The sequence below is a fragment of the Oryctolagus cuniculus genome, chromosome 6 (genome assembly GCF_051225735.1).
Source record: "Oryctolagus cuniculus isolate XC-2025 breed Fujian yellow rabbit chromosome 6, ASM5122573v1, whole genome shotgun sequence".
NCBI lineage: Eukaryota > Metazoa > Chordata > Mammalia > Lagomorpha > Leporidae > Oryctolagus > Oryctolagus cuniculus.
Window position 1 is genome coordinate 120,235,943 of NC_142872.1, and position 10,045 is coordinate 120,245,987.

At 44.0% G+C, this 10,045-nt stretch overlaps 1 protein-coding gene across 2 annotated transcripts in view; it reads right to left on the minus strand.

Annotated features, from left to right (window-relative positions):
- Positions 1-7,489, minus strand: part of CDH17 (cadherin 17) — an 88,142-nt gene extending 80,653 nt beyond the window's left edge. The window contains exon 1 of one of the 2 annotated variants that reach the window (XM_089335531.1): positions 7,349-7,489. The gene's annotated coding sequence lies outside the window, so the exon portion shown is untranslated. Of the gene's footprint in view, positions 1-802; positions 940-7,348 lie in introns of those variants that run through there. The other variant, XM_002710691.6, reaches the window with a different exon arrangement.
- Positions 7,490-10,045: the final 2,556 nt, after the last annotated feature.

Below are 10,045 nucleotides of genomic sequence, written 5' to 3' on the forward strand. Positions count from 1 at the left end.
CAATCTCCTGCTTGATATCCCCCACCACAGAGGCCATCTGTCCCCATAAAGTCCTTCGTAATAAAGAAAAGACTAAAACAGACAAGGACTAGAGTTTGGAAGACACCAAGCTGAATATAACTTCACAACACAGTCACTCACGGTCAGGTAGCACATGCACCAGCAAGGCCAACAGCAGCACCAGGATCTGACCAACACATACACCACCTTCCTTTCCCAACTGCAAAGGCAGCTCTAGTTCCGTCTTCAGTCCTTACCCCAGCTCTTTTCTACAGAGACTATTTCCCCTCTCTACTCCCCTCCACACTGTGTCCCGGACAGTAAGATTCCCAAGCTCAAGCTCCTTCTCTGGGAAGTAGATAGAACAAATGCTGAATTTGTAAAGACTGCATCTGAGAATCGAAGCCCTTTGCCAGAATGAGAGTCCAACTCCAGTTTCTGGAACACAAGAATCCCAGAGCATCGTTAGATTAGGCACTTTCATAGGTTCATCACAAAGGAGTGGGTATAACACTTGTTAAATCAGAGAAGTCAACCTTCCTTTAACTCCACTACCAACGTTGATTCAGCCAAACCCACTTCTTCAAATGAATGTATAAAACATCAACTTATGAAAAGAAATTGTGCCCTGCCAGCAAAACTTGTCACACCAGGAATAAATGTCCCTATCCAGCACTGTTACATAGCCCACCTCAAAGATTAAATTTGTTCAACAACTGCCTAAGTGGTCCCACTCCCCCAGATATTTTGTCATCCTTAAAGAAAAACATTATTGACATAGTTAAGAAATGTCCATCCTTACCTTTCTGTAAGTAACAAAACGATGGTTAAAAAATGCCTTCCATTCGTTTGTTGAGACGCTCACCGTGACTTGAGTCTCTCCCAGGAGGACACTCCTTCAACTCTGCTCTGTCTCCCGGCCTCTCCCTTCACCTTCGGTCAAACATTAACCATTAACATTTTTATTGATCTTTATGAACCACAGGGCATCATAAAAGGTATCATTATATTCACTCCAGGAAAGAATATAACAAAAGCAGTTTCATTCACTTGCAACACATCTCAAAAATAGGTTGCCAAAGTTTTTAGTAAAAATGAGTAAATTAGAAGACAGGGAGAAGCTGGAGTGAAAAGCTCTTTGTGTATTCAACCATCCCCAGGATGTGAGACCCAAGACATCAAAGACAGTTCTGTTCCCATTTTGCACCCCCCGACACAGGAGACTCGATCAACAAATATTTGCATAGATTCCATTTCAGACACAGAAGGCAGAGCACAGGGTGCCAAGCCCGAGTTGTGACACAGTTCACTGATAACCAGCCGTAAGAGACAGCATAAATGATTCAGGCATGACCCAAGACGTAAGCTGGCTGCACCTGCTTCTGGAATGCAACAGCCCCCATCACAGTCTACATGAGACAATCGAAAGTAAACTTTCCCCAAAATACAAACTGAGTGCTTTTTTTTCCACAACTCCAAGAGTGAATTTACCCAAAAGTGAGTTTTTTCATTCAAAATGAGGTGCTTAAGTAACTTATACAAGCTAGTACCCTGAGGTTTCTTAAGCCCAGCCCTCTTTTAGACCAATTTCTGATTTCTACTCTCCAGTCATATGGAGAAGAGAGTCCACAGGGAGGGTTAAATGTCACCCCTTCTCCTCTTTCTGTGGACCTTCTTATGTTCATTTCTGGGTGTCTCGTGGGCTGTGCTCCTAGCACACGGAAGCACCAGGTAGCTCACACACTGGATGGGCTCCCTCCTTCCCAGATCCCAGGAGGCGGCTTTGTGAGGGCTCCAAGGCACAAGTGGGAATAGACCTCACTCACCCTGGGAAACCTTGATATGAAACCACCTCTTTGCATGACAGCGGTTAGAACACTCGTGGAGTCACAGGTCCAGGAAGGACCCTTCTTCCCTTTTCTCACAGCCAACATCCCATTTAGAGAAATGGTGTTAGTGAGGCTAATTACTTCTCAAATTCCGAACACCTCTGCCCTCCCATCATCTGCACAAAAGGACCTGGTTTCAGGAAGTCAAGCAGTTTCCTCTCACTGCTGTGGGTTTCCCTTTCTGGAATTCATGACAAGCATCGCACAGCATTGCTCTGAAAGGAGTTTTCTTCTTCCCTGGAAACCTTTTAATAATGTATGTTAAAAAGTGCTCTTAACTCTAAGTTTCTGGGGCAGGAGTTTAACTACTTGGGATGCTGGCATTCCATACTGGAGTTCCCGGTTCCCGTCCCAGCCACCCTGCATCCAATCCAAGGTTCTCCTATTACATGCCCTAAGAGGCAGCAGATAGACTGAAGTACTTGGATCCCTGCCACCCTTGTAGGAAACCAGGACTGAGCTTTTGGCTCCTGGCTTCAGCTTGGACCAGCCTTGACTACTGTGACCACGTGGGGAGTGAACAAATGGATGGATAATTTTCTATCTGTCTCTTTGCCTTTCCAATAAATGAAAACAGTTTTAAAACTGTCAGATTTTTTTGAAGTGGATGTATTGTTTTTAGTTGTTCGTGCTTTTCAGCAACAGTATTCATGTTGATGGCATGTTAGTACATCAACTGCAAAATATGTTTGCTCATTTAATCTTTGCAACCTGTCTATGAAGTGGGGTTCAGCTTACAGATAGAACGTGGAGGTACAAAGAGGTTACACCTCTTGCCCGAGTCTCACAGACTTAGGGGCTATATAATTAGGATCCAAAAACCTCGGTCCGACTCCAAGCCCAAAGGATTTCTCACAACTATAGAATCTATGGACTACTTTCCTCCTAGCTCCACATGAGTAATAAAAAAAAAAATCAAGAGGGAAGAAATCTCTCTGCAGGAGCCCATTCCTGCTGAAGACGGCTAAGACCCTACACTGCACTTCTTCGCACATCCTGTGCTGTAGCCTCTGGTTTCCTGCTTGGCCAGGCTGATTAAGCTCTGAAAAGGCCAAAATCAGCTACTAGGGAAATCAACAGGTGACTGCAGCCCTGAACTGTGAGGTTTTCCCTGTACTCTTTGGCAAAGCAGCTTCACGTGGCTCTCAGAGTTGTGAATACCTCCCTTACGGCCCTTGTACATTCTTCTCGATTAAACCCCAGGAGTTAAGAGCATGCACGTTTTAGGTTGAATACCGCTGCATTTTAGCCATCTGTTGTGCAAAAGTGAGACACTGCTGGTTCAATATTCATGACTGATAAGAATAATAGGTCTAACGACATGTACCTGATAAATATTATTGATTTCATTTTCCAGAGTAAAGGAGATATGATTCATGTAATGAAAACAAGTGAACAATTAAAAAGGACTTGGGAAATTGCTTCTGATGAACAGATTACTGGTGGTGAAAATATTTTATCACTTTTGTCTATGCAATTATTTTAATTATTCCTCCAATATTAGCTCTAAAAAAAGAAATAATTTACACACTATGTTAGTAACCAATAAAATCTAGATAATCTCCCAGACAATAATGCTATAAAAACTTGGATTTATTCTTGAAATTCAAATTGTGGGAGCAGGCGTTTGCTGTGGCAGTTGACACACTTGGCACACCCATCTTCCATATCTGAGCGTCTAGTTTGAGTCCTGGCTCTACTCCTAATTTCAGCTCCCTTCTGATGCACACCCTGGGAGGCAGCAGGTACTTGGTTCCTGCCACCCATGTGGGAGACCCCGATTGAGTCCCAGATTCCCGGTTTTGGCCTGGCCCAGCCCTGGTTGTTATGAGCATTTGGGGAGTAAGTCAGGTGATGAAAGATCTCTGCCTGTCAAATAAATAAAAATAAATACAAATTTTTTTTAAAAGGTAAGGATATTTTATTAAGCATGCTTAGTAGGGGCCGGAGCTGTGGCGTAGTGGGTAAAGCCGCCACCTGCAGTGTTGGCATCCCATATAGGCACCGGTTCCAGTCCCAGCTGCTCCACTTCCAATCCAGCTCTCTGCTATGGCCTGGGAAAGCAGGAGATGGCCCAAATCCCTGGGCCCCTCTACCCACATGGGAGACCCAGAAAAAGCTCCTGGCTTCAAATTGGCACAGTTCCAGCTTTTGTGGTCATCTGGGGAGTAAGCCAGCAGATGTAAGACCTCTCTCTCTCTCTGCCTCTCCTTCTCTGTGTAACTCTTACTTTCAAATAAATAAATAAATCTTTAAAAAATCCTTAGATTTAAAAAATTTTATAGTTCTAGTATTTCTATTTACAACTCTAAGTAGAATCTATGAATGCTAACTTTTTTCATTTTTCATGTACTTCTATTTTAATGTTCTTTATTTGTACATTACATATTGCATATTTTGAGAATATTTTATCTGAGTCTATCAACATACAAGCCCACCTAGCAAAAGTATTCAATAATTTTAATTACTTAATTTCTGTTTTGCTCTTGTTAACTTGACGTTGGCAGAAACTTTATCTTCTATCAGCTCTTAGTAACTATTTCTTAGCCCTAAAATTCCTTCAGTTATTTAACTCAATAATTCCCAATAGTCAGGATTACCTGTAGGCTCAACCACAGTGATAGGAACACAAATAAGCAAATGATTTTGCACCCCCCCACCACCAGGATTTAAGCCTTCATTGCAGATTTATTTAGTAGGAGGAGGTAAACTAATTTTCTGTTAGAGTTTCAAGCTGGAGCAGAATCTTCCCTGGTTACTTTCACTGACCAGGTCAGAGTTCTTTCCTGATGAGCAAAATAGCTCCCACGTTCGTGTAGTCTTTTGCTTGTTTCTGATTCTCCTAGAGTTTGAGTGTGTTTGTTTATTTGTGTGTTTGGCAGCCTTTTCATTGTTGTTTTGCTCCCAGATCGCTTTCGGGAATCATTGAAGGATTTAGAAGCAAGATACAGCAAACCACTAGTTCCCAATAAGAAACACTGAACCACACGTAATACTCTTGCAAAATCTTTGCCAACAGCCAAGCTGCGCTTCCTCCTAAAAATATTCAAGAAAGACAGTCTGGGCCAGCAAAGATTTTTTTGGGGGGGGTCCTAGCATCTACTCAGACAGAAGTGAACCCACTTTGCAGTGATTGATTCTAAGAATCATTTAACTCCATCTGCAGATGGTGGCTCCAAGCCCCTGTCCAGTAGCAAGGCCCTTTGTTGGGCTCCAGTTACCCAGGCCGAGACGTTACTGAAGAATCCATAGATGGACTGGTTAGTGAGTATTCACATCCTCAGCTGAACACTGGACCAACGCCTTCCAGGGCTGTCCAACCTGGGAGTTTATTGACATTGGGCTATGATATCCTGATTCAGTAGGGCTAGGACGAATCCCAGAAAATCAGATGTTGGATTTCTAATGCAGGTGATAACGTGGGCCCTTCCACAAGAAACATTAGCATAGGGATTCTGTGCTGTTCCTGTCAGTGGCTATTCCTTAGCAACACCTATACTTGACTGAGATGAATTTAAAAAAAAAAATCCAGAATAATCAAGACAAGGGAGTAGAGGAGCTGAAGGATAGGTGGTTTCTTTTGGGTGATAAAAATTTTCCAAGATTTATTGTGCTGGTGGTTGCACAGCTCTGAGAATATACTAAAGACTGTTGATTGCACACTTTAAGTGGTAAATGGTATGGTGTATGAGTATCTTAATAAAGCTACCATTAACAAAAGAAAGATTCCCTGCAACCAATGCCACTTGGATATTCAACATAGAAGACACGGACGGGCTAAACGTTTCTGATCTCTAGCCTCATCACTGCCTAACATTTGTGACCTATTATCACAGATGTTTGGGGATTTGATCCACTTATTTTCCTTTAAATACAAGGGTACTTTAAAAACTTTGTGGAAAATAAGTATTATGAAAAAAAACTATACAAAGGTTTCAAAACTTTTTCTGCAAAGTAAACTTATTTGTAAATTTCACTTTTTTGTGAACTTTCTGAAATACTCTCATATGTGAGTTTTCACTGGTTTTACCTAGTATTTGATATTTATTATGTTCTACTTTTTAAAGAGCATTTCAGGACATGATGATTCTCTTTTCCCTGAGCAAAGCAGGAGAAAAAAAAACGTGTGACCCCATGGCCTTTAGTGCCTGCCCCTACCGGGTAATTCAGCCCAAGCCGTCAACACTAGCTGAACTTCCTGACTTCACTGCCCAAACAGGAGGCAGACTTGCTTGTTCGCTGGCTAAACCTAGAAAGCTGGGAGACCAAGGGGCTAGATGTTCCTTCCTTTGGTTCTCCTTTCAGGATCACAGTCAGCCTGATCCCAGAAACAACCCAGCAGAATTTCCGGAAAAGCTGTCTTCTCTTAAAACTAGAATTTTCTGGTTGCTGTATGAGGACACAAAAGAACTGAAATGCCCACAGGAGTGGCCCCGCTCACAGAGGCAGGAGCAGGGAAGGATGGGAGCCCTCTGGGATTGTCCATGAATGTCAGCCACACCTGGTTCCCCCGCAACAAGACAGCACCGCCGTGGCCCCAGTAGAGGATCCCTACTTACACCATTGGCATTCCACTTAGCCCACCTGCTGTTGCTTTACCCCTTGTTGGACTGACCAGCTTCTCAGACAGGATATGAGAAGCAAAGAGAACTTCCTGGAGCCAGAATTCTCTCTCACCGGATTCACTAGTATAAGATATGAGTTACCACTGCATACAAAAGAAAACCAGTGTTAACAATGTAGGACTTGACAAAAAGTTAACCAAACGCTACTGTTCTTTTCCATTGCCTATAAGAGTTTTCTGAGAGCAAATAATAAATGTTTAGTCTAGGACCTCTCAACCCTGGCTGCACAGAATCGTAGGGATTCTGAAAGCTGGGGGTTTGGGTGCAACGTGACAGCAATCATGTTTAAAATTCCCTTTGAGCGTAGGTTCTAGTCCCGGCTGCTCCACTTCTGATCCAGCTCTCTGCTATGGCCTGGGAAAGCAAAAGATGGTCCAAGTCCTTGGGCCACTGTACCCATGTGGGAGACCAGGAAAAAGCTCCTGGCTCCTGGCTCCGGATAGGCGCAGTTCCGGCTGTTGTGGCCAATTGGGGAGTGAACCACTGGATGGAAGACCTCTCTCTCTGCCTCTCCTCTCTCTGTATAACTCTTTCAAATAAATAATTTTTTTTAAGTCCCTTTGAGTCCACTGTGTTGCTGAGATTAAGAACTGCCCGTTGAATGCCTACCCTCTACCAGGCACTTTTATAATTGCTCTGTACATATTATCTCATTTAATCTTCACAACACTGGGAGACAGTCGCTATTGCTTAGGTACAAAGAAGATAAAAGTAGATTCTCTGAGGTTTGAATCAAGCTCACATTTGAAAAATAAAACCAAAACGTCCAAGTGCTGTGTTCTGGAGCATTCCAGGAACAGCCATGGAACACGTGGCCTGCAGAGCCCAGCTTACCTGTGAGGAACGGCAGTCGGACAGGGGCAGCTCAAGTGCACAGAGAAGACTGCTCGGCTCACAGCTCCACAGCCTAAATGTCCCTGCCTCCACCCCAGCTGCCCTTCCGCTAGCTGTCGCTGCACTCACTCTCTCCTGAGTTACGTCAGTGGGAGACCTGCTTCAGCTGAGAAACTCGCTCAGGTGGGACTTCTGGCAACTGACCGCACCAACCACACTACCCCAGACCTCTCCAGCTGACAGGCCTTGATCCTTAACTTCCTGCTGCCCTCCCCTGTCTCGGAGCAAGAGCCTTACCTGGCAGCCACCCGTTGCTCTCCTTCGGGGGATCTGGACGGTCATCCTGTCCCGCAGTAAATAGGAAGTGGTTAGCTTTTCTTAGCACAGCTCAACACGACAGGCAGGCCAGCCAATGTGATGCAGAGGTATATATAACCCCACAAGCACCCCAACCCCACAGCAACTGAATTATCTCAGCTCAGTGGGTTTCCTAAGCTGGCTCCTGCCCTCCATACTGAATCCTCTCCCGGACTCGGATGGGATGTGGCTCCCCGTATAACAATGCTGACCTGCTGATCTCTGTTCTGGAGTTTAACATTGACCTACAAGGACTTTGGACTTTTGAAAACTAATTTTCTGATAACTTTGGATTTGGGGGTCTTTCCGTTGTGATCACAAAGTAAAGGAATGTAGGGAGAACCATCAGGGCCCCAATCCCAATGGGATTCAGTGTCCATTGCCACATTTCCTGAGCCTGGTATGAGGCAGTGAGACTTTATTTCTCCCCGTCTTGACTCTGGCCCGTAGGAAATTAGTATTTTCTAAGGTATAATGTTTAAGACCACAGACCCTGGAGATGGGCAGCCTGGGACCTGAATCCCAATTCCAATGCTACCCTCTGGCCTCAGTAGTAATCACCACCATGGATATGGAAATCTGCCATGACTCAGCTGAGGAGGCGAAGACTCAGGTAGAGCAGAGGTGTTGGGGAGCCATGAACCCTGTGTGTCTGAAAGGGGTACGAAGTTCTTTAAGCACATATTGGAGGTGGAAGGAGAGATCCCAACATTGTGTAAATAACTTTTCTAAAGGACTTATAGCTCTGTCCCCCAAGCACACTCAGACCTGAAACCAACAGCAATTAGCCTTATCTGTCACAGCCCAGGCAACCAGGAGGCTGAACACTCGATCTGATGCTATTACGAAGATCATTAGAAAACTTTATCTCATCAGCTACAAAGGAAGTCAGAAAGTTAAGTTGAATCCTCGTATAAATTTCTATTTTAAAAATACAATAAAATAAAATACAGCGAACATCAGTGAGGCCTTGAGATGAGTCATTAGACTTCAGAGTGAACAGGATTTGAACCCACTGTTTTTGCCAATGGCTTCTGGAAGCCTGGTAGACTCTCCAATTTCTGTTCACAGCTACCAAAAAGCTGCCCGGAATATACAGGCCTGAAGCAGTGTCTTCATAACTGGCAAAGCCTTGGACTCCTTCCAGTGATACCCTGGGACACTTTCCCAAGAAAGGTTACTGGGCAAAGAGACACATCCAGACTGCCCTGCCCAAGTGCATGGTCTCTCTCCGTGGCAGAAGCTGCCTGGAGTCACTATGGCTCTCCTGAGGTCAAAGAAGACAGCCGGAGGTGGCTCGCCTTAGCATTTTCCAGGCCTAAGTCACTGTGCCATGCTCTGTCATCATAAGGAAATGCTTCTCTTATGCAAATCTTCCAGCTATTAAATGGGGGAGAGGATGAGAGGTGTGAATATTACCATTTTGTAAACTACAAAAATAGGTCTAGGCAAGGGTCCTTGATGGCTGCCATGGCACAGAGAGACCCCCGGTCGCTGTGCACTTCCTGGTAGACTACTATAATCCAATACTACTTAGGGAGGGCTCTTACTGAAAAAAACTCTGTCTGGATCAGATCCAATCAATTCTAGAACACAGATTAAACAACGTCAGAGATCTCTTTGCTGCGATGGCATAGAAGACACAGAGACATCCTCTGCACGGCACTGTTTTATTCCAGTTTCATGAAAGCAAAGGGTAGCTTGGTGCAGACCATTCTACAGGAGTTTAAGTTAACGGGGTCCGCCTGGGATATAGCTTTCCGGTGATTAATTTCATGGAAGGATAGTGTAGAAGACCCTGAGGAGTATACGTATCAGATACCAAACACCTCAGCCAGGCATTTTCCCATTTTAACAATGTGTAATAGAAAATCGCAAACAGAAACAGAAATAGTGAGGACAACATAACGAACCCTCTTGTTAGATCATGCAGCTTCGCTGATTATCAGCTAATATTTCCTGAACTATAGCATGTACCCCCCTCTTCCAACCAAAGCATCCAAATTGGCTTCTTGGGGGAAAAAAAAAAAGTGGTCTTCTGTGGAGGTAACCCTCTGGACCATTCTGGAGGAGGTAGAGTGGACTTCCCTTCACCAGGAATACAGGCCAGACTTGCCAATTCTTATGAAGAAGTCTTCCAAAAACTTACGGAAAAATGCATATTATAAAAGTTACATATAGACTTCAGAAATTCACTTTTCCTTGAATTTTTTGAAGTACTCTCATAATGTTGAGCGTCTACTTTGCTCTTCCCCTGACTGGTTCCAAAATAAAGAAGCTCTTCTACTTACAAAAAGGTTGAGTTTTAGAAAGATTTTTTTTTTCAAGTCCATCTGTGCT